This window comes from Lactuca serriola, chromosome 3 (assembly GCF_051521515.1).
Source record: "Lactuca serriola cultivar US96UC23 chromosome 3, Lser_US96UC23_V15, whole genome shotgun sequence".
Taxonomy (NCBI): Eukaryota; Viridiplantae; Streptophyta; class Magnoliopsida; order Asterales; family Asteraceae; genus Lactuca; species Lactuca serriola.
In genome coordinates this window covers 231,615,668-231,642,047 of record NC_136410.1, presented here as the reverse complement: position 1 = coordinate 231,642,047, position 26,380 = coordinate 231,615,668, and the positions used below count along the sequence as shown (strand labels likewise).

Genomic DNA, 26,380 nt, shown 5'->3' with positions numbered 1-26,380 from the left:
ATACGAAGTCATATTTGGGCGTTCTTTTTATTGAACTTCTCGGTTTAACGAATACTATGAATTTATTTTAGATCACTAAGGCTAACAAGTAGTTTATCAAAAACTCACTTTTTACGACATTCGACACCATGTCGGTTTTGTCGCGAAACTTCGACATGTCATAACTTCTTCGTTATAACTCGGATTTTGGTATTCTTTATATCCCCGAAATCCTTGTTTCAACCACTACAACTTTATGTAAAGATATCGGGCTTATCTCACACATTAGTTTTGACGCTTATTTTTATTCTTAATTAATTAAACCCTAATAATTAAGCATAAAACACATAATACACATAATATTCACATAATTCCTTTTCATTTCTTCAAAATGAGTTAAAAAGGTTAATCTAGACTATCACCTCAATATAAATGCCTAGGCTAGAAACACGAGGGTTACAATTCTCTCCCTTTTAGGATGATTCTGTGCCCGGAATCATATATCACCAAACAAATGCGGGTAGCGACTCATCATGTCACTCTCCGTTTCCCAAGTAAGATTTGACCCATTCATATGTTTCCAATGCATACGCACTAAATCGATCATCTTGCGTCGCAACTTCTTAGTCTTACGGTCAACGATTGCCTCAGGTTCTTCAATCAACTTCTTGTTTTCATCCAACCTTAACTCAGAAATCGGAATTATGTCGGGCACATCTCCCGTGAACTTTCTCAAATAACACACATGAAAGGTGTTATGAATACCCTCCAGTTCTTCTCGTAATTCTACCTTGTAAGCTTGATTCCCGATCCTCTGAAGAACTTTGAATGGTCCAATAAACCTTGGACTCAACTTTCCCCTTTTACCAAATCTCATAAGTCCCTTCCACGACGATACTTTAAGTAAAACCGAATCTCCAACTTCAAAGGTCACCGGTTGTCTTTTCTTGTCAGCATAACTCTTTTGTCGATCTTGAGTAGCTAACATTCTTTCCCTTATCACTTTCAACTTTTTAGTAGTCTGATGAACTATTTCAGGTCCCATAAACTGCTTTTCCTCAGCTTCCAGCCAACATGACGGCATTCAACACTTTTCCCCATACAAAGTGTGATAAGGTGCCATCTTGATGCTTGAGTGGAAACTATTACCCTAGAAAAATTTGACTAAAGGTAAATGTTCATCCCAGTTACTTTGGAATTCTAGGGTACATGCTCTCAGCATATCCTTCAATGTTTGAATCATTTATTCGCTCTGACCATCGGTTTGCGGATGGTAAGCTGTATCCAAACACAACTTGGTACCCAATTACTCTTACATACTCCTCCAATACCTTGAGGTGAAACGATTGTCACGATCAGATAAAATCATTAATGGAACACCGTGTAGCCTCACAATTTCCTTCATATAAGAATTTATCAAGTTTATCCATAGACCATTTCTCGTTAGCGGCTATGAAATGCACACTCTTAGTGAAGCGATCAACGACCACCCAAATAATGTCGTGACCATTCCTTGTTCTGGGAAGTTTAGTCACAAAATCCATAATGATATCTTCCCATTTACCCATGGGTACAGGTAAAGGTTCTAAACTCCCATACGGTTTTTGTGGTTGTGCCTTAACCCTAGCACGAGTTACACACTTGGACACATACTTAGCAACATTGAGCTTCATCTTCAGCCACTAGTAATAGGGTTTTAGTTCCCTATACATTTTCGTACTGCCGGGATGAATCGAGTACATGGTCTTGTGAGCTTCTTCCATAAGAAGATCTCTTACTCCTCCCGTCTTAGGTACCTAAATCCTATCTTTGAATACCTTCAATCCCTGACCGTTTATATCAAACACCAACGTTTCACTCAAACGTTCCTCTTTCCGGTCATTTTTCTCTAAAGCTTTCTCTTGAGATTTCTTTATATTTTCCACAATTGTAGAGACAAATTCAATTCTCAACGCTCTTGGCCTTTTCTTTTAAAGGTTCACCTTCCGACTGAGAGCATCAGCAACAACATTTACTTTACCAGGGTGGTAAAGTATCTCACAGTCATAGTCCTTGAGTAACTCTAGCCAGCGTTGTTGCCTCATGTTCAATTCCTTCTGATTAAAGAGATATTGGAGACTCTTATGATCAGTGAAAAGCTTACACTTTGTGCCATAAAGATAATGCCTCCATATCTTTAAGGCAAATACTACTGCTGCCAACTCCAGATAATGAGTGGGGTAGCTCTTTTCATGCTCCTTCAATTGCCTTGAGGCATACGCAATCACTTTATCCCTTTGGGTCAGAACACAACCTAACCTAACTCCAGATGCATCGCTATAAACTGCGAAGTCATTAACTCCTTCGGGTAATGAAAGAATCGGTGCTTCACACAATCTCTTCTTCAACTTCTCAAAGGCTTCCTTATGCTTCTAATTCCAAGCATAAGTAGCTCCTTTGTGGGTCAAAGCTGTTAATGGAGTAGCAATCGAAGAAAAGCCTTGGATAAACCTTTGGTAACATCCAACTAATCCTAAAAAGCTTCGAATCTCCATAGGGATTTTTGGTTGTTCCTACTTCATCACAGCTTCAATCTTTGCTGGGTCAACCATTATTCCTTCTTGGTTAACCACATGACCTAAAAATTGGACTTCTTGAATCCAAAATTCACATTTGGAGAACTTTGCATACAAATTCTCCTTTTTCAGGGCTTCTAGCACTTCACGCAGATGCTTTTCATGCTCCTGCTTGCTTTTCGAAAAAATCAAGATGTTGTCTATGAATACTATCACAAATTTATCTTGGAATGGTTTACAAACCATATTCATCAAATCCATGAAAGCTGCTGGGGCATTGGTTAGTCCGAACGACATAACCAAAAATTCATAGTGTCCATATCTTGTTCTAAATGAGGTCTTTTCGATATCCTGCTCTCTCACCTTTAGTTGGTGGTATCCCGACCTAAGATCGATCTTCGAGAAATAGCTCAAACCCTGTAATTGGTCGAATAGGTCATCGATCCTCAGCAACGGGTAGTTGTTCTTTATTGTCACTTTGTTCAGCTCTCTGTAATCGATGCACATTCTCATGCTCCTATATTTCTTCTTTACAAATAACACAGGGGCTCCCCAGGGCGATGAACTAGGTCGAATGAAACCTTTGTCCAATAACTCCTGAAGTTGTGTCATAAGTTCTTTTATCTCTGTTGGTGCTAATCGGTACGGTGTTTTTGCTATCGGTGTCGTTCCTGGTAACAAGTCGATACGGAATTCTACTTGTCGATCAGGGGGCAATCTGGGAAGATCTTCGGGAAAGACTTCCGGATAATCACACACCACCAGAATACTCTGCAACTCCTTCTTTTCCATCTTAGCATCGATCAAGAACGCTAGATATGATGTACATCCCTTGGCCAAACACTTTCTGGCTTTGATTAGGGAAATGATTCTAGAATTTACTTTGCGTTTGTCTCCATACACCATAAACGACTCTTTCCCTGGCGAGTTTACTTTTACTATCTTCTTCCTACACAATATTTCGGCATCGTTGGCACTAAGCCAATCCATTCCTAAAACTATATCGAATCCATTTAAGTCGATAGGCAATAATTCCTCGTGGAACTTATTCCCATCCAAGTCAATGAGGGTGTTTTTCATACGATGGCTAACAGGTACAAACTTGCCACTAGCAATCTCGACTAATAAAGCATTAACTAGGCTATCTACAGGCAAAGCTAGCTTTCTACCAAATTCATGCGATATAAAGGAATAATTGGCTCCAGAATCAAACGAAATTTAGGCAGGCAATTCGCTTATGAGAAAGGTACCTGAAGTGACATTGACTTCTTCTTTTGCAGCTTCAAGTTTCATTTGAAAGGCTCTCGCCTTCGGATTTGGTGGTAGATTGGGCTTTGCTGCATCCTTCATCTTTGGATAGTCTTTAAGAACATGCCCTACTTCATGGCACTCAAAATATACCCTCTTGTCGGACGGACACACGTTGGCATAATGCCCAGTCTTTCCACATTTGAAGCAAGTCACCTCCTCACTACATTTCCCAGAGTGCTTTTATCTTGCACTTCTCACACCATTTCACTTTACCTCCTCCTCCTCCAAAATTATTGGACTTAAAAAATTTGTTTTTCTTGTTGGAACCTGAAGTTCATTCAAATTTTCTCTTTTCACCAACTTCTGCCCTCTCTAGACCCTTCTCTTTGATCTGAACCTCAACATTCTTAGCAGCCTAGATGGTGGCTTTCAAAGTGGTTGCTTGCTTAACCATCGGACCAAAGTCCGCTAGTAATCCGAGGGCAAACTTGTTGACCTTAGAGAGTTCAGTTGGAACTAGATGAGGAACAAGCTTCATCTTTTCCATAAAACTAGCAGCGTATTCAGTAACGCTCATTTTTCCCTTCTTTAAATTCTGGAACTCATTGTTGATTTCCAGAAGATCCTGCTCAGAGCAGTACTGCAATTTCAGTTGTAGTACAAAGTCTTCCCAATACATCTTACTAGCTTCTCCCTTGGGCATCGAATTAGCTAGTAACTTCCACCAGTTCAACACACCAGACTTTAACAGAGGAATTGCAAGTGAGGTCTTTTGTTTGTTGCTGCACTCACAACTTTCAAACATCGTCTCCATTTCGGAGATCCAATTCATGACTTCCACCGGTGTTGGACTTCTAGATAGACACGACGGTTTAGATGCCATGAAATCTTTGTATTTGCACCCGCGTCCATCAACTCCTCCATCCTAGTTGTTTTGTCTAACTATCGGTGGGTTGGCTTGACCAAGAGTCCCACTTTAGTTCCCTCCTACTGATTACCCTTCATTCAATACAGGCTGTTCAACAGGCATCATAGTCTCTTCCCTATGCTGTTGTAGTAATCGCCTTGTCTCCTCCATCTGGCGATCTAACATCATCTGCATCATTGCTTGTACCCCAACCATCATCATTGGCTCAGGTGCAGCTCCTAAAATAGGTACTTGCTCAACTTATTGAGGTTGAGGCTGTTGATCCCTGTTTCCATTTGCATTTATAGCTCCACTACGAGTTCTTGCCATTAAAATCTATATACCAAATAAGGGGAATTTAGGTCTTTATCCTTGTTAGACATGTCAATTCCCTTATCACCCCGAAATGTTTACATGTTAGTTCTAATCTCATAATCATACGCTTAGAACCCTACACACATAAGGTTTCCAGATCCGGTCGGCAACAGACCATAGATCCGAACAAAAAATGGCACATATGACAAACATATTATATTTAGAACATAAGGGAATTTTAGGCATCTTTCCTAAAAGAAACTAGTGCTCGTGTCTAAAATATGGTAGACACTCATCTCACAATCATCACTTAACATTCTAAGTTTAAGTCTAGAAATCCTACAATTTCTTAGTCCGCTTAAACTAATGCTCTGAAACCAACTGTGACATCCCTTAATTTCTCGGCCAGAAAAGACCGATTTAATTTATGCTTTTTAATATAAACTCAAAGAAATCTTTTTAAAAGATGTTGCGGAATTTGTTCCCAAAATAAAACATGATAAAAGTTTATCAAAACCTTCTTTAAGAAATGTATAGTTTCATTTCATATCAAAACCTCGGGATGTCATGTTCTGATACAGATCAAAAGCATAAACGACAAGACATTATAAGCCTTTCAACAATTATTTACAACTACTGGCCTATAATCCAAAAATCCCTCATCGCACTCCGACTATACTCGGGGTCCACTACCTGTAACATAAAAAACTGAGTAGGTTAGGCTTGGGAGCCTGGTGAGCATATAGGGTTGTCAACCCACAGAAATAATAAACTTACTAAGTTCATCAATCAACAATAACCCTAATTACCCGTTACCGTTATCCTCACTTTATGTTCCTAAACACTTATCACAAGGGACCTAGCCTAAAGAATATCATCGGGATGGACACTGCTGCTAAGGGGTTTCCTCAGCCATACATGTCCTAAAGGCAACCATGAGGGGGATGGAGTACAACGAATAAACACCCAAGTTCATTAACACCTACAGGTTGCGGGCCTGCTAATGTTTCCCACCGGACTGTCTAGAAAGTCCGCGGTCGTCATCCAAACTCCGCTAAATGACTGGATCTCAAAACACATCGAGGCCTCTCATCACTTTTATTTTATCACAAAACACTATCTACTCATGTTTTACCCAAGATATTTGTAGATAAAAATACATATACAGTTTAAAACTTGTATAAAATGTCAATTCAACAATTGTCTCAAATAATCAGTCAATATATATACACATAGCACGTATTTATATAAAATACTTCATATCTATGTGTAAGATGAAAGTGACTATACACTCACTTGATTTGATGATAATCAGGCAGCAATTCGTTTCCTAAAACGATCATTTCTAATAAAACCAGGAGTTTTATTGAGAAACCGGGCTTTGCAAAGGTCGGGCTTCGAAACCAAAAAGATAAATTTCCCAGCTTCTCGGTCACTTCGTGGAGTATTCCAGGGCTTATAGTCGTTACCGAGGCTTTAGGGGATGTTAAGATGAAAGAAATATAAGATTTAGGGTGAAAAGTGGCAAATTTCCAAAGTTACCCAGGAGGTCTCGCACCCTTCTATTTATAGGGGTGAGGCTTCTGATTGGACGGTCAGAAAGAAGACACACGTCGCAGATTTGAAGGCTCGTAGGGAGGGCTTGCACATGGTCTGCGCATGTGAGGGGCTCACAGTCAGTCTGTGATTGGATCGAGGTCTAGGGTCCGAAGTAGGGCATCCGTGGCATGCATGCGAGGGTTTGGTCTCGTGTAAGAGGGTACGTGTCGCCTTCTCAGTGGATAACTTCGGATAACGCCAGGTGCTCGGATGACTCAGCAGCTCAGATGACCCAGCAGCATTTTTGGACACGTGGCGCGTTTTGAGCGAGGGTGACGTGGCAAAAACGTGACTATGCGAATTTTCTCGGTTTTTGTGCAAAAACTTCTAAAATACATAACATTCGCATACGAGCTCCGTCTTTGACGTTCTTTATATGCACGCGTATGTAAAATTACGCTCTACAACTTTTGTTTAGACTTCGTCGGCTAATTTTGACTTTAATTTTTATATTATTATTTTTAACAGACCGGGACAGGAAATCCGTTAAAAATTCATAACTTTTTTTCATCCGACGTCCGTTTTTGTCAGACTTTTTACCGTTGTGCTACTAATGATGAGACCTTCAATTCTCGTTTAGGTTGTGTCGGCTAAAAATCACTCGATCTAAAATTCAAGTTTTTAGCTATCTACTGCTAAGCTGAAACTTCTAAAAATCATAACTTCCTCATACGAAGTCAGATTTGGGCGTTCTTTTTATCGAACTTCTCGATTTAACAAATACTACGACTTTCTTTTTGATCAGTATGGCTAAAAAATAGTTTATCAAAAACTCACTTTTTACAACATTCGGCACCGTGCCGGTTTTGTCGCGAAACTTCGCCAGGTCATAACTTCTTCGTTATAACACGGATTTTGGTATTCCTTATATCCCCAAAATCCTTGTTTCGACCACAACAACTTTATGTAAAGATATCAGGCTTATCTCACACTTTAATTTTGACGCTTATTTTCATTCTTAATTATTTAAACCCTAATAATTAAACATAAAACACATAATCCACATAATATTCACATAATTTTTGACAACCCTAAATTTCCATTCTGTACAAACCATATCAAGTCAATAGAAGTAGATCAGTTTCAGTGAAAATTCAGACTTCGAGTATGAGTTTGGCAGTTTTCAGGATTTTACACTTAAGGAGATATTAGGAGAGTGGATGCACTAGGGTTTTGTGCAACACTGTTATTCCAATACTCTAGGATATTAGAGTTCATTTTGAGAATAGAAGTAGTTTCTGCCAAAAATCCCAGGACTATATATAGAAAACTGAACCAAATAGTTCATTAGTTGAATTCCAATTAGAGAAAAGCCAAAATTCTCTCTCACAGATCTTCGGGTTTTTATCCCAAATTGTGAGTAACTCTTTCTAGTAGTGTTAGAAAGCATTAAATGTATTCATAACATAGATTACATAGCTAAATCATCTGATTTAGGAGTTTACTCCCCAAGGTGTTCTTGGGCGGTAAACTCCCAAAACCAAGCCTAGATTGTCCCCCGTGATATACTACTGCCTTGGACTTGTATAGGAGTGTATTATGGACATGAAATCAACCAAGAATCACCCAAGTTTGGGAGTTCACGACCAAAGAATATCTTAGGCCGTAAACTCCAAAAAGCTTACTCAAAGTGGTGCTTCTAAGGCACCTAAGGCTTAGACTTGATTTTAGACATGTACCCTAAAGTGTTTAAAGCCTAGAAAACATAAGGAATCACAAGTATTAAGGAGTTTATGGCCAAGACAAGTTCTTGGGCCGTAAACCCCTATAAAGGGGTCAAATGACACCCTAACTCCTTCCTTATGCCTAGAACCCAACATAGATCATAACCTTGAGATGTTAGAGACTTGAAAACACCATAAACACCCTCCCAAGGGAGTTTACGGCCGTAAACTCCTTAAAGGAGTTAATAGGACACCCAAACACTTGTTTAAACCATGGAACAATTTACCACTTGAGTTGTAACAACTTTAAGCCTCAATTAATGACCCAAAGTAGAGTTTACGGCCAGGAGTTTACTTCCCTGGGCCGTAAACTCCAAAGAATATGGTCATTAGACCTTAAACTCCCATTTGAGGTATTACACTCCTTTGTTGCAACCCATTAGCCTCCTAGCACTTGACCAAAAGTGTTTTCCTCGCGTTAAAATGTTTATACTGGTATAATTATTGTTTTAAATGACTAATTATTTATATACATATGTTTTCATATGCAATTAGGATCATTGTGTGTGTCTAAAGTCTTCACTTGACACCAAGCACTTGTCCGATCCTTCCTTACGATAACAGTCCGTTCAATTCCAGTCACTTACTGCAGGTGAGTTCATACCCCTTAATCAATGTTTTAAATTGTTTTTAAATGTTTTATGGGGGGGGATACAAGTAGAATTATGCTAATTATTATATCAATCACATGTGATTAATAAGCAGCACTCAAATGATTGGCTACTCATTAGCCGTTTTACCAAACAATTTCCTTCAAATGTTTTTCATAAACACTTTATGTGTTTAAAAACTCCTTATTACACTGTACATTTTATTCTGTATGTTACATTTCAAACTTATTTACAATTGTGTTTCAAACAAATGTTCTTCATACTAAATTGTTTTATCAAACCCATGCCTTCGAAACCATTTTATAGATCGACATCAAGTCGATCTTTTCTTAGAAAATATTTATGTTCAAAGGTTTTACAAATCTTATTTTATGCTTTTATATTATAAATTGCATGCCTCTATATGTATAGTTATATAAGAAATGTTTAAAAGACTTAGGAAGGCTATCCACCCTATTTCCTTTTCGCGCTTGAGATGTGGTTTGGTGGGATATCGGGTACTCGTCTGAAGGTCGTTTAAATATTAGTTATATATCATGTGTACATATATAGTCATAAAAGGTCCTTCCAGTTCATCCCATGCCCTTGGGTAGCAAGGGCATACATCCATGTTCATACGTCCCAATTAGATTATTAGTAAACTACCATATGGGTAGTTTAGGAAGATACTAGAACTATTACTAGAACGCGATATCATACAATGAGTCAGTTCATTCATGAGTCTATACTTGCTAGATAGAGAGCACATACATTACAGCTAGAACTTTTCATTACTATGAGTACATATACAACTATACTAGGAAGAGAACATATACAACGATACTAGAACGAGTACATTACTATACTTGCTAGATAGAGAGAGAACACAAATTACAGCTAGCACACGTCGAACATTTGCGTACATTACACTTACATTAATACGTTCATAAAATTGTGATCCACTGTATCGGAGCATGCCTTAAATGTCATGGCCCGAGTTGTAGCCAGAGTCTCTTGAAGGGAGAGCGTGAGTTTGCGTATAGATCTATACTGGATTGACTATCCTACACCTTGTTGCTAGCTACAACGGGACCTGCAGGTCTGCGGGTGCCAAACGTCATTCCGTTATTACGACCATTCTTATGTCGTTGTTACCAGTCAATAGTATGGTACAATTAATCACATGATGCCTTAATATAAATCCGGTTTAAGGTAATTAGTACAACAGTAGTTCTTATAGCGCTACGTTTTAGTACTACATTAATTTTCCCTGTACACATATTTAGTGATCCTTTCACTTATACTATAAATGTAAAAACTGTATTTTGTTAATAATAGTTACACTTGGGAAAATTACACACTTTTACATGACACGAACATTTAGAACAGTTAAGTCTTGGTAGAAGACTACATTGACAACAGTTAGGTCTTGGTAGAAGACACCCTTATATAATAGTAGGAATCATAGGGATTTCTAGAGTTTTTCAAATGTTTACAGTTGTTTTACAAACATTTTCATACTTAGAGTTCATATACATTTACAATACTTACAATTCATTTACTTACAAATTCTGACATACAAATTAAGACACTAAAATACTTATGATCTCACCAGCTTTAAAGCTGATACTCGCTTTCAAAATTACTTATATCATCAGGTCATCATAGACAGGTACCGATGCAAGGAGAAGGGAAGATGGAGCGTGTTCAAGACTCATCTTTCATTTTGATTTATGCTTTAGTGTTTATCAAAATTTGACAGAACACACTTGTATAATAATTCTATTATTAATGCAATGGATGATGTTGTTGCTTGTTTACTACTTTACATTGTTGTGATACTGTACATGACGTCCTCCGCCCCAAAACGTTTCCGCTGTTCTTGGTTTTGGGGTGTGACAGATTGGTATCAGAGCATTGTTTATAGTGAATTAAGTATATCAACCCATAAAAGATATACTAACTATAAATACATAAGGGATTAAAAATACTCTGACCAAGAGTTTATACTTTAAATAATAAAATATTTAATAAAGTATATGTGCCTAAGTTTAATTGTGTGGTTGCAATAATGCTAAAATCTTACCAACCCTACCACAATGACAACAATAGAACATAACATTAAATTTAAAATACTATAGGAATATTTGGTGTTACTATAAGTACTTTATACTTGAGAACTATAACGGGATCTTCATTACTAAGTTGATAGTTGCTAAGTGGATACACTAAGGCTATATGTAATTAGGATGTTATAGACTTAGAATCTGTGGAAATTTTACTTCACCCCTATTCTGTGTGAATACGGAGTTAAGGTCACTTATTCGAAGGTCTATCCTGTTTAAATTACATATAACTGGTATGCACTTCACAAATAGCGATGTAATTGATGAAGATTTTCTAAATAATTATCTAGATAGTTCGTCTAATAATTATTTTCTTACCCCTAAATTCTCGCATAGATAACATGGCTGGACTCCATCCCCACGGAAACCAGTATCTTCCGAACGAAGTCATAGCTGGTTGATTTGGAGAAGAACCAGAGAATGATCATCCTATCCCCTTGAATGATCACCATGATGAAAACCTTTCGGACGATGCTAGCTCCGAACCAGAGGTTGAGAACCTACCCCGAGCAACTCCCTTTCCAATTCCTAACCCTCGTCCAACTTTTCATGGCCCGACCCTGAGTGAGTGGAATGCTTGGAAACATGGAGCCAATGACAAGATCAGCCCATGTCATTTAATGGCGACCGAAGCTTTTACAACTTGAGCAATGGGGGCTCAGCAGATAGAGTCTTGCCAATCTTGGTCCGTAGAGTGTCCGAAATGAGATTCAAGGTAGGACAGCCCTACACTAGATTTCCGAAGATGTCACCGATACGAGAATACATACCCTCCGCACCATTAGTCTAGAAGATGCTTGCGTGAGAGAAGAGAGAAACCATGAAACCCTGCTGCAAGCACTAGCTGAATCATGAGCCAAAGTCATAGAACTTCGAGTACGTCATAGGGTGTACAACAAACACCTACTTAATGAGGAACGTCGACTGGCTGAACTGAGAGTTCACCAGAGAGATGACTGTCGCCAAGAGTAGATGCTTTACCTTACTTCCCTTGTTAGAAAGAAATTGTTTTCTATCTTTGCCCGATGTGGCATTTTATATGAAATTACCTTGTACTGTAAGTACTTTAGGTTAGGTCCTTATGCTGTCAAGAACTATCTTCTTGGGATATGATGTAAGACCTTTACAAGGTCATTTTTCCTGAATCTTTACGTCGTGAATATCAAAGATATTGACAGCCGGCTAACTTCTGTGTCATTCTTCATTCAAGTACTCTTATCATACTTTCATTGGAGTCTATCTGAATCATGCTTTAGTCAAGTCATTAGACTATAGTAATTTAGCTCCGGAGACATTTCCATGTCTTTTTCAGTGGTTGGATCTGGTTATTCACCAATCCACGGTACCTCGGCTTGAACGACAAACATCTTGAGACCATTCTACGAACTTACTTCTACTCATTACTAGGACTGCATCATAGGGATGTAGGTCAAACCTTCGCAATCATACCTCCAATCCGCACTAGGACTGCATCATAGGGATGTAGGTCAACCTTTCGAGAACATACTCTTACTCTTTTCTTGAACAATCTAAGTACATCTAGAGTCAACCAGAAGCGCTCACAAAATCCTTATCTTTCGTGTTACAGAATCATGTCGTCATCAGGAAACAATCGGTCGGACAACGAAACCTCTACCTTTCCTATGGACGCCGCTACCTTCCAAACCGCAGTTACAACTGCCGTGATGGCTGCCGTGACAGCTATCCTTGCGCACCGTAGCGCTATCAGCACAAGCAATGCTGATGTTGGGATTGAAGATTCCAATCGTAGTATCAATCCAGGAAGTTGCCAAACAGTAATAGTTACAGGCTCGCAAAGCCGAAAGACAGAGAACAAGAAACGAAAGCGTCAAGACCAGAAAGAACGCAAGAAATCCCAAAGGCTGGCTATGCAACAACAACAAGTGGAAAGCCCTGCCATCCCAGTACCGAGCAGGCCATACGAGGGAAAACTCCTGAAGTGTGATAAGTGTAGTTCCCATCATCATGGGGCTTGTCATGAGATGCAATGTTGCAATTGCCTAAAAATAGGGCACCATGCTCGTGGCTGTGGAGCACCGACACGACCCATCACTCAAGTCCCTTTCATCGGGACTAACCCTACACACGAGAGTAGTTATAACGCCGAATGCTTTAGGAAGCAATTTTCAAAGTGGAGTAACGAGGAAGGCACTCGTTTCCACATAACACTGGCTAAACACCGCAATCCCGTCACCAATGCAAGTACTAGCCAGTCATGCCACCAATGCGGTGAGATAGGGCACGTCAAGAAGGATTGCAAAGAACTCTGGTGCAGATGGGAGGATTCTCAGGATCACAGCTGTAGGAGAGCCTACTTCGGAACCCTCGTTAATGTAACTTAGGCGTGTTGCTGTAACAGACTTATAAACTATCCAGAACTAGTGCAACTAGAGTCTTACTTTTCACGAGATCCTGTCTGTATAGGGATGCTCGTGCTGTGTATACTTGTCTTTTGTAGTATACCTTATTCGCAGCAACAGCCTTGTCGTAAGTCTAAAGTACTATAACTCTGTTCATGGTTGCACACTTGTGTTTTGTATGTAAACGTCTTATGTTCAAATCTAATGTCTTTAAGTTTCAGTATGATTCCGACATTATCATACGACTCGATTCAATTTGATCCTCACGAAAACAGCTTCATACGTACATCTCTTTCTTCTAGATCACTTTACCAGCGAAGCCGTCATATCAGAACACCAAAGTACTCATGCCAGGAGTACCTCTTAGTTATTTTCTTTCCGAAGAAAGTACAGTACGTCAAGTTCAATACAAGATTTATACGATTGATCTATCACTGAGGAATGTATGCATAAGAGTGATATATAATCAAGGTTCTACAGGTTTAGAATTGATGATTCCACTTTAACTTCTTTTTCCCCGATGGGATGTGAGCTTAAAGAAGAATCAGTTATTCGACTACCTTTTCAATCTTAGTTATATACGACTCGTATACCCGAAATTGTGATGGTGAAACCAGGTATGAATTCTAATATGAACTTCAGGACGGAGAACTGCCTATGACTACGAGTAATCACATCGTCATGTGAACAAACTTAGAACCCAATACGACTCTTGTAAACAGATCACCCTATAGTCTAAACACATACGAAGACACAAGAACAGTATAGACAACTTAGCAAACCACACAGAAATAGAATTAGAAGACTAGGCTTCTCACCCTAGAGAACCCCAGTCTTATTCTCCCATAGATCGACGGATTACATCGTATGTGCCTCGAATATCGAGGACTCCGTCAAGATTTTTCATTAGAAATCGTTATCTCTGCCTCACATAGATGAAATGGTTGAGCAAACGCAAGGAAAGAATTACTTTCAGAAATGGATCTGAGATCTGAATATCACCAGTTCGGGTGTTAGGGAAGGATGTCCGGAAGACTATCTTCCGAACTCGATGCAGACACTTCGAGTCCGTAGTGATACCCTTCAGATAGGACCAAGACGCCCATAGCTTTCATGAGCTAAATGAATAGGGTATGTCTTTCTTACTTGGATTAGTTCGTCATTTCTCCATGTAATGACTTACTTATCTACCCTCGTAGTAAGAAGAAAACCCATGGAAACATTTCCTATAGAGGAACTTTTAGCGAAGTTCTCTAGGCATGAGTTTTGAAATTGAAGAGTCGAATTTCTAAGACACACTGTTAGTAATGTGGGAAGTTTTGAGTACTTTTTCAATTTGTCAAAACTGTTGAGCATTTATCGACACCGGAGACGCCGACAACCATTCGCCAAATTCTAGGTCTTACCGACCTACTGACATAGTTCATTCAGAACTCCTCGCAAATTCCAGAAACCCGTACGACTCTGACCCAGCAAGGGGTGGCCTTTGACTGGGAAGTTAAACAAGAAAAGGAACCTTTGGAATTCCAAGGGTGTGACCAAGTTCTTTAGGATAACTCACTCTGGGAATGACTTAATACGCTTCGTATCGCGTGGAAACAAAAATCCAATATAGTTAGGACCTCCGAGATTCTTATCAGAATCGGTCCTATGCCTCACACAAACTAGACCTACTTCGCAAACTCAGTAACGTACATCCTACTCTTCGCGTCTCGATCATGAAACCATACCTTTCAGTTAGGACTCTTGTAAGTCCACTCGTCGAGATCCTCGCCTTCATATTAGAACCGTAGTGACCCTCGACCGAGAGGTCAAGCCGACGAAGCAACGCCATCGCCCGATAGTGAAGGTTCGTTGGGATTCCAACCGAGAACCCGATTTCACTTAAGTGCGCTAGAACCAATCGATTAGGAAGTTTCCTCCTCACGACTCGATCATTCGTACATACTCCCTTGCCTAAATTATAATTTCGGGACGAAATTCCCTTCAACAGGGGGTTGATGTGACAACCTGAAATTTCAATTCTGTACAAACCATATCTAGCCAATAGAAGTAGATCAGTTTCAGCGAAAACCCAGACTTCGAGTATGAGTTTGGCAGTTTTCAGGATTTTACACTTAAGGAGATATTAGGAGAGTGGATGCACTAGGGTTTTGTGCAACACTGTTATTCCAATACTCTAGGATATTAGAGTTCATTCCGAGAATAGAAATATTTTCTGCCAAAAATCCAGGACTATATATAGAAAACTGAACCAAATAGTTCATTAGTTGAATTCCAATTAGAGAAAAGCCAAAATTCTCTCTTTACGGATCTTCGGGTTTTTATCCCAAATTGTGAGCAACTCTTTCTAGTAGTGTTAGAAAGCTTTAAATGTGTTCATAACATAGATTACATAGCTAAATCATCCGATTTAGGAGTTTACTCCCCAAGGTGTTCTTGGGCGGTAAACTCCCGAAACCAAGCCTAGACTGTCTCCCGTGATATACTACTGCCTTGGACTTGTATAGGAGTGTATTAGGGACATGATATCAACCAAGAATCACCCAAGTTTGGGAGTTCACAGCCCAAGAATATCTTAGGCCATAAACTCCAAAAAGCTTACTCAAAGTGGTGCTTTTAAGGCACCTAAGGCTTAGACTTGATTTTAGACATGTACCCTAAAGTGTTTAAAGCCTAGAAAACATAAGGAATCATAAGTATTAAGGAGTTTACAGCCAAGACAAGTTCTTGGGCCGTAAACCCCTATAAAGGGGTCGAATGACACCCTAACTCCTTCCTTATGCCTAGAACCCAACATAGATCATAACCTTGAGATGTTAGAGACTTGAAAACACCATAAACACCCTCCCAAGGGAGTTTACGGCCGTAAACTCCAAGGGAATATGGTCTCTGGGCCGTAAACTCCTTAAAGGAGTTAATAGGACACCCAAACACTTGTTTAAACCTTGGAACAATTTACCACTTGAGTTGTAACAACTTTAAGCCTCAATTAATGACCCAAAGTAGAGTTTACGGCCAGGAGTTAACTCCCCTGGGCTGTAAACTCCAAAGAATATGGTCATTAGACCTTAAACTCCCATTTGAGGTATTACACTCCTTTGTTGCAACCCATTAGCCTCCTAGCACTTGACCAAAAGTGTTTTCCTCGCGTTAAAATGTTTATAATTGTATAATTGGTGTTTTAAATGACTAATTATTTATATACATATGTTTTCATATGTAATTAGGGTCATTGTGTGTCTAAAGTCATCACTTGACACCAAGCACTTGTCCGATCCTTCCTTACGATAACAGTCCGTTCAATTCCAGTCACTTACTGCAGGTGAGTTCATACCCCTTAATCAATGTTTTAAATTGTTTTTAAATGTTTTATGGGGGGGGATACAAGTAGAATTATGCTAATTATTATATCAATCACATGTGATTAATAAGCAGCACTCAAATGATTGGCTACTCATTAGCCGTTTTACCAAACAATTTCCTTCAAATGTTTTTCATAAACACTTTATGTGTTTAAAAACTCCTTATTACACTGTACATTTTATTCTGTATGTTACATTTCAAACTTATTTACAATTGTGTTTCAAACAAATGTTCTTCATACTAAATTGTTTTATCAAACCCATGCCTTCGAAACCATTTTATAGATCGACATCAAGTCGATCTTTTCTTAGAAAATATTTATGTTCAAAGGTTTTACAAATCTTATTTTATGCTTTTATATTATAAATTGCATGCCTCTATATGTATAGTTATATAAGAAATGTTTAAAAGACTTAGGAAGGCTATCCACCCTATTTCCTTTTCGCGCTTGAGATGTGGTTTGGTGGGATATCGGGTACTCGTCTGAAGGTCGTTTAAATATTAGTTATATATCATGTGTACATATATAGTCATAAAAGGTCCTTCCAGTTCATCCCATGCCCTTGGGTAGCAAGGGTATACATCCATGTTCATACGTCCCAGTTAGATTACTAGTAAACTACCATATGGGTAGTTTAGGAAGATACTAGAACTATTACTAGAACGCGATATCATACAATGAGTCAGTTCATTCATGAGTCTATACTTGCTAGATAGAGAGCACATACATTACAGCTAGAACTTTTCATTACTATGAGTACATATACAACTATACTAGGAAGAGAACATATACAACGATACTAGAACGAGTACATTACTATACTTGCTAGATAGAGAGAGAACACACATTACAGCTAGCACACGTCGAACATTTCCGTACATTACACTTACATTAATACGTTCATAAAATTGTGATCCACTGTATCGGAGCATGCCTTAAATGTCATGGTCCGAGTTGTAGCCAGAGTCTCTTGAAGGCAGAGCGTGAGTTTGCGTATAGATCTATACTGGATTGACTATCCTACACCTTGCTGCTAGCTACAGCGGGACCTGCAGGTCTGCGGGTGCCAAACGTCATTCCGTTATTACGACCATTCTTATGTCGTTGTTACCAGTCAATAGTATGGTACAATTAATCACATGATGCCTTAATATAAATCCGGTTTAAGGTAATTAGTACAACAGTAGTTCTTATAGCGCTACGTTTTAGTACTACATTAATTTTCCTTGTACACATATTTAGTGATCTTTCCACTTAAACTATAAATGTAAAAACTATATTTTGTTAATAATAGTTACACTTGGGAATATTACACACTTTTACATGACACGAACATTTAGAACAGTTAAGTCTTGGTAGAAGACTACATTGAGAACAGTTAGGTCTTGGTAGAAGACACCCTTATATAATAGTAGGAATCAAAGGGATTTCTAGAGTTTTTCAAACATTATAGTTGTTTTACAAACATTTTCATACTTACAGTTCATATACATTTACAATACTTACAATTCATTTACTTACAAATTCTGACATTCAAATTATGACACTAAAATACTTATGATCTCACCAGCTTAAAAGCTGATACTCGCTTTCAAAATTACTTATATCCTCAGGTCATCATAGACAGGTACCGATGCAAGGAAAAGGGAAGATGGAGCTTGTTCAAGACTCATCTTTCATTTTGATTTATGCTTTAGTGTTTATCAAAATTTGACATAACACACTTGTATAATAATTATATTATTAATGCAATGGATGATGTTGTTGCTTGTTTACTACTTTACATTGTTGTGATACTGTACATGACGTCCTCCGCCCCAGAACGTTTCCGCTGTTCTTGGTTTTGGGGTGTGACACAATTCCTTTTCATTTCTTCAAAATGAGTTACAAAGGTTAACCTAGACTATCACCTCAATATAAATTCCTAGGTTAGAAACACGAGTTTTACACCTTTCAAGATCAATAAGACTCCCACTGACTTCTTGACATATAAGTTTTTCTATTAAGGAACACTCCTCGACAAGCAAAACAAATATTCAAAAGTTAGAGTGGATTCTTTTCAAGAAAACACTTCATTGAATTGGTATTAGGCCGTCCTTTGTTTTTAAATAAAATAAACATGACAACTACCAATTCCAAATGTGCCATAGTAAGAAAACATTATCTTTCTGCCTAGTAAATTCTTCATATGCGTTCCACTACTCTTTGAAACTTTTCAGAGTGTTATAATTATGCTTAATCTTATAAACACAACCATATTTACACAAAGCATCAGAAAATCATGACGAATAAAGTTATCATTCTTTGTGGCGGATCTAAATAGTCCACATCAATGTGTACTAGATCCTTTAGTCCTTCACTTGACTCACATAAACATGTGATCAAAGAAATAGTCATAATCTACCAATGATCAAGATTCGCATACATCACACTATTCAAATTGCATGACTCCAAGTTTCTATCCAGTTGAAACTTAGGTGATGAAAATTCCTTTTCACTTGGTTAATTATGGAATTAGCACAAATGAAATAACTAAGAATCAAATCCATATATTACATTTCTAATAATAGAAATATAACTACGTACCAATTTTCATAAATGCCATTGTAAGGAAATATAAAGTAAATAAATCAAAATTTCACTTTTATTGATAATAAGTGGAAGAAATTGTCCTTAAAATGCAAATATATTAAAACTATGTTTCTAGATATTTCCTAAGCAATCTATTAATCTATCATAACTCCTAAACAACAGCTTTCAAAATCTGATCATCGAACCATGCGATCGAAATCCATCTCTCACGATTAGATTTAGCTTACTCTTCTTAAGCTTCCTTCTTTCTCTTAGATCATGCAAAACATCAAAATATCACTATCACATCATGTATTAAGAATCTATGAATAGCAACTTAATAGCATAATGGAGTTAAATAGTGGATGTACCTGAAGTAGAGTTACACGACTTGACTTTACTATATTTAAAATCTTTCTGGTAGACTGGGCAGCTTCGCATCCAATCACCCTACATTTGGCAATAGAAAGATATGGACCTTTCAGGAATAATACAGGGAACTATCTCAGAACTAGCCTTACTCTTTACCATATGGTCAAACGGTTTGACCTTGGTCGATCCCTTTCCATTGGGAAGAGAAACATTTTCTGGACTACCATTGTTGCCATTGTCGATGTCCATGGAAATTTTGGAGACAGATCCTTCAAATATTTTTGCTTGAACTATGCTCTTACGTATTTATGTTTCAACACCAATCAACATATATGTTAGATCAATTAGTGTCACGTCGTGGTCCCTCACATAGTAGTCTTGGATGAACTGACTATATGATTCAGGAAGCGAAAGTAGAACCAAGTCAATGGCTAGCTCCCTTGGGATAGCGACACCCAACATCCCCAATTAGTCAATGTTCGATTTCATTTTCAGAACATGCGCACAGACATAATTTGAATCTTGATGTTTACATGCCAACAGGGCTTGAGTGACTTCATATTTTTCAGATTGAAGGAAACATGACTTGGGGAGAGTCACTGAAGGAGGAGGAGGAGGAAGAATTGGAGAAGCATGATTTCGAGTTCCACCATTGCTTGAAGAAGGGAACATTCTTTCACCCTGAACAACATGTGGAAGATCATCTTCAGATAAGGGAAAACGATTTATAGAAGAACATGGAAGACCATTGTTGTCTGAACTTGACATCTACAATAGGAGAAAAGAGAAATAAAGTTAGTTGATTTTAATCCTAAATTATTAACCCATAAATTTAAATTAAGGCAAGGATCCATATTTTCGATTCGAACTTTGAAAAAGGATGCCGTGATCAAATTCGAATCTATTTTAGGTAGCTAAAGCATTTACCAATTTCAATCTCATGAAACTCCTAGATCTTTTGAGATTCATTAAACTATTCAGTGTCATGTTTAATCTCGATTATTGTGACAACCTAGAATTTAGGGCTAAAATTATAACCGACTGTTTAACCGTGAATCTCGTGTAACTTGACTTATTAAGTTTTTGTTTATCTTAAGTAAAATAAATAATTTAATTTTAACTATTATATGATACCTGATGATATCATACTTCCAAATGTATAAGATATCAGACGAATAAACTGCACACATTCTAACCTTAGGAATACGTATGAAAAAAATGAAAATTCGTAAAAACTCATTTTAAACGAAGAAATTAATTTGTTCTCATAGTATGTGTTTACCTATTTCCGGAAATATAAAGAATGTCCAAAACCGAGTTCATATGCAAAAGATACGATAGTTTTAAGAAACCAAACTGGTATAACCACTACTAGAAAAACAGCTTTTTACGATGCTCATTGCGCGTCAAGGAAGGCCTTGTCATAAAGAGAGGCGACGCGCAATTATGACGCGCATTTACGACACACAATGCGTATCAAGGAAGGCCTTGTCATAAAGGAAGACGACACGCATTCGCGTGTCGTAACTTTACGACGTGCGTGTTAATGACACGCAATGCGTATCAAGAAAGCCCTGTCAAGAAAGGCCATGTCATAAATGAAGACGATACACATTTTTACGTATCATAATTTTAAATGTTTAAAAAAATATTATTTATAGATTTACTTATTTTCAAATTAAATTTGTATTTAATGTTTCATAATAGAAAATAAAATATCATATACAAAAAAAGAATCCATTGCATAAATTTCATGTCATACAAATAATCGTTCCATGGAAAGATAAAACAAATCAATAGAAGTTGTAACAAAAATTTTCAAACGAATTAGATACAAAAAAATACAATCCATTGCCCCTTTGCTTATTCAAGATCAACCTGCAAGTAGCTAACTAATATGTACAAATTCACCCTCATTTCTAATCATTTTCTTAAATACTTTACAAACATAATTCATCCATAGTACCTAAACTATAGTTGCAGCCTTGTTTCTTCTTCTTCTGAACTCATCTCTTGCAACCATTGCTCTAAGCCTAGTCTGAATAGATACAACAACTCCTTGTCAATTATGTGAAAAATACAACCGGAGAGTGGCCTACCTTCATAATAGCAACAACTAACAAAGCAGGAATGAAAGAGAAGGCAATACTCACAACAATAGCTGCAGTGAATGCATCTAGGTCCTACAAGATAATAAAAATCACTATTTAAATACACACTACATATAAAGGTGTCAATATTCTAATTGCATGTACTTAATATATAAAGACTCCAACAATAAATAGATATGTTTTGTTACCTTGAGATACCTTGAGACATCTATTATAACCTTGTAATGATGAGATATTAATAATGTTTGGTTACAGGGATTCATTAAAGACCACATGCTAAGTTCTATGTGGTCGAGTACGTATGCCAACCACTACAACCTCGGTTAATAATTTGTTTTAACCTCTCTTTGTAGTGTAAAGAATAAGAATATCATAATACGTATTCTTAGGTCCAGCTACAACAGTTAAGAGTAGATCAAATATGCTGTTGATTTGTATTATTAGAACATTGGAGTGTTCAAATATTTTATCAAGTACATGTATGTCAGCCACTATACAAAAGCAGCAGCATTAAGCCCCTAATCCCTGTCACATGTTTCGCTACTATAATATCAAATTATGCAAAAACAGGTCCCTCAACTTTGAGGGATCTAACATTTGACCAACAGCATTGATGGATCTAATTATAGGATTTATAATTTTAATAAATTGGAAAAATATTCAAATCTATAGATGATACCACATGTTCATAGATAATAAATTTGATACCTTGCCAATGATATGAGAAGAGTAAAGTAGAATGCATACAAAAGTCAATAACCATTGTAGTGTCATGAGGTTCTAAGTAGATGATTTGCTCCTCCACCTAGTCAACAACAAGCTTAAGCAATAAATACACAACTTGATTTCTCCTTTACTGCATCCAAATCATAAAACTTGTCAAACAGACATACAAATTGATTTCTTAAGCTCGAAGCTACTATGCTACACCCTTTGGGGTAATTGTGTCATTTCTACAAAAGATTCATTTTCAAACAAACCCTAGATGGCCTATGCAGACCATTACATAAGACCAGTGGGACCAACTTTGTTATGGCTTAGGGCACTTTTGTCATTTTAGGAATTCCAACAAGAAACTGCATTCTTATTCATGTTTTTAAAAGTATTCTTATTTATGTTTTTAAAAGTATTCTTATTCATTTTAATATCTTGTGAGTGATTAAGATTAATCTAAATTGTATTCTTATTCATGTTTTTAAAAGTTAGTTGAAGGGAAAAAAATATGTACCAGTCGTAAAATCTGATGAGATCTTAAACTCATTTCATTCAATGCAGTCTCCCCAATTTGTCTCTCAGCTATATTTTACATCTTCCATTATATTATCAGGCATATTTTGTGTAATGAGTAAAGAACATGAATGATATTTAGTATTTACCTTCTGACACATAGATAAGTTCGTTTAAATGGTTGGAGTCTCTCAAATTAGCTTCTGTTAGTTTTTCTACAACTGTCCCTTTCTAAAAGAACAAGCCATAAAGAACTTGAGAACATTTTGGTTAAATGAATTAAGCTGAGAAATGACAATTCTAACCTCTGGGTCATTAACGACTTTCCTCATGAGGCAAGCAACACGATGGAATAAAAAGATAAAAATATATTTATTAAAAGAGAATATTAGTTTTATATGGCAAACACAAGAGAGATATCATATAACAAGAAACATAGCAACAACTGTAAATGTAAAAAAATTATTTGTTGCAACATGTATCAATTATGCAACTATTTTGTTACAGGAAAGCTAGTTTCATACACTGTATGTTCTTATCCCAAGGGTAAAATAGGGTTTCTTTATTGCATCCTTTAAATCTTAACAAACCTGCAACTCTTTTAAGGGCACTCTTTCTCATATACCTCACTTGCATATTTCATGTTGATCACCTTCCAGATGTTCTTTAAGTAATCGGGCCTGACATTTTTATACTGCAAATTGTACAAAAACACATATATAAGTTGAAATGTGTACAATTTGTATACCATACAAACATGAAATTTGTTTAATCACCTATAAGTAGTATGCATGCTCCCAAACAGCTATGCCAAGCAGAGGAACCAAACTTGGACCTTTTGTAACCAGTGGGTCCTACAACATAGATTCATATTTCAATAATTTGATTTCTGAAGTTAAATAGGGATACTAATTTGTCTGAATAAAACTAGTGATAACTTACCTGGTTTGATGTGGTTTCTACCACAAGCCTCTTCAACTCTTTGTCAACAGCAAGCCACTGCCAAAATATATCATAAGTTTAAAATAACAAAAACAAGAAAATTGAAAGAAAAAACCAAAATGACAACATAAAGATTAAGGAACATACTATCCATCAAGAACCTTGCACAACAGCGCCTTCTGCTTTCATTTTATCAATCAATTTTTCCACAAAACGAAAGCTCTGGTTGATAACCGAGCCCAAAGAACAATGTGGTGGCTCGCCACCTTCTTCTTGCAATAAGGTTTTAGGGTTTCAGTATTGATCAAATTATAGTGCTCGGAAGTCAGAATTATCATCTAAATCAGAAGAAGAAGTCAAGAAACTAACACTGGTGGGAGCGAGATTCTTCCAGAAAATTGAGTGATTTACATGACCTGCTTAGAGACATAAGGGTAGATTAGATATATGTGGTTGTATGAATATTATTATCCTCCTAGCATCAAATTTTTCCTAAATGTGTTGTTCAGTTGTTTCACTTTAACCTATTTAGGACTTGAAGAGGAATTTTCCGATGGAATGTAAGATACATAACGCTTCTAGCAAGTATTCAACCAAAAACAGTGAAATGGACAAGATAGGAAATGATAGTGTTTAACCCCCGCCATTGAACTTAATAGCGCTATGCAATTTGACAGCAGTTGAAGCATCTCCCTTGGTGATAGCATCATTGAGCTGCTCGATAGCTTTATTGTAGTTGGTTATGTAAGTCTGGTGGTGTTTCTGGTGATGGAGCTGCATGATCTCTCCCCTAATCGTCGGCTCCAGTGAGCAATAATCGTAGGAAAGATTAGGAAGCATGAACGTCTGCAATCCACACACATGTTGTTGAAACCTGGATATCGCACCTAGGGTTTTAGCAGTCACGAGGGTTTGTAGATCCATGTGTTCAGCAAATCAATTTGGGAAGAAATGGCGTAGCGACGATAGTGGAGTAATTTCTTGTGAAGAAATACTTCTTTCTAGGCTGTAAATTCCATTCCTCTTTTTCAAAAATTTGCTTATATCCAGCAACTTTCAGTCGCCTCTTCGCTTCATCTACAAATCAACACAAAAAACCAAACAAATCACAAATCAACAGCAAATATTCATTAGCAAACACAAAAAAAAGTCGAAAATACAAATTAGGTTAAGAGGAGAGGTCGTTATTCCAAAAACAGATGGAGAAGAAGAGAATAATCTTCGTACCTGATTTAGGGAATAAAATAATCTTTAGAGATTGAATGTAAGAGAAATAAATCTAGGGCATATACATGAAGAAGAAGAGAACAATCTTCGAACCTGATGCCTCCTCTGCTTTTGCTTTCCGTCTCTTGATGTTTCCGATCATACCTTGAACCTCTGACTTTCGATCCCAAATATGACTTGTAACCATCGATTTCTGATCTTCAACCTCTAATTCGAGTCATATAGTTTCGAATCTCAAAAAATTTACCTTGTTACCTCTTATTTTTGATGAAAGTGAGACTCAAATCTGAGAGAAAAATGAGGAGTCGATAATTAGGGCAAGAGGGAAAGAAGAAAAAAGGAAGGCGGGGTTTTTAATCTTTTAGGATTTCATTTTCCCCCTGGTTATTAAAGGGTGGAACGCGTGTTCAAATTAAATTTATAAAGCGACATCCTTAGACGACACGCATCTTATTATAGGTGCCCTCCGTGTTTTTTTTTTTGGACACTAATTTAAGGGCACACAATAATGCGCGACCTAAATTCTTAAATTTTTTGAAGAGATGACACTTTTTTTAATGTCACTCTCTTTTGCATCACATAAATCAATGAGTGTCGTCGTTTGCGCGTCCTAAAAGGGTCTTTTTCTTGTAACAATGATTTTACCTGTTTTAAGTAAACTATTTCACTCCGTTGAGACACTTACGCATTTTTGACGAGATTTTTTAGAACGTTTTTTGAAATCAGACTATAGTCTATTATTTAATTTCATACTCGAAATATTTTTCATAAAAACATTTACAGAAATCGCGAAAGCGGACACCGCAAGCCGTTTAGACGCAATACTTTAATTGTGATTTCCCAGAGTTCCATAACTCCAAAAAGGGATTATGTTATAAAAAGCCTTAAGTTTGTCAGAAAATGTCGGTTTTACCCTTCGCAGATTTTTGGTTTGTTTATGCCGCAAACTTGTCATTTTTTTTGTCGGGTTTGCCCTTTTTACTTGTAATAACAGGTTTCCAGGTTACCATAAATTATTTTTTGCTAAAAAACCCTTAAGTATACAAATATTTTTCAAAAAAACCCTTAAGATTATAAAAGTATAAAATACAAATATATATTCAAAATTTGATTAAACTAAATGGTTTTAAAAAATT

The 26,380-nt window shown here is 37.1% G+C and overlaps 1 pseudogene; it reads right to left on the bottom strand.

The window, feature by feature from the left end:
- Positions 1–23,617: 23,617 nt before the first annotated feature.
- Positions 23,618–24,941, bottom strand: LOC145094828 (superoxide dismutase [Mn], mitochondrial-like; annotated as a pseudogene).
- Positions 24,942–26,380: the final 1,439 nt, after the last annotated feature.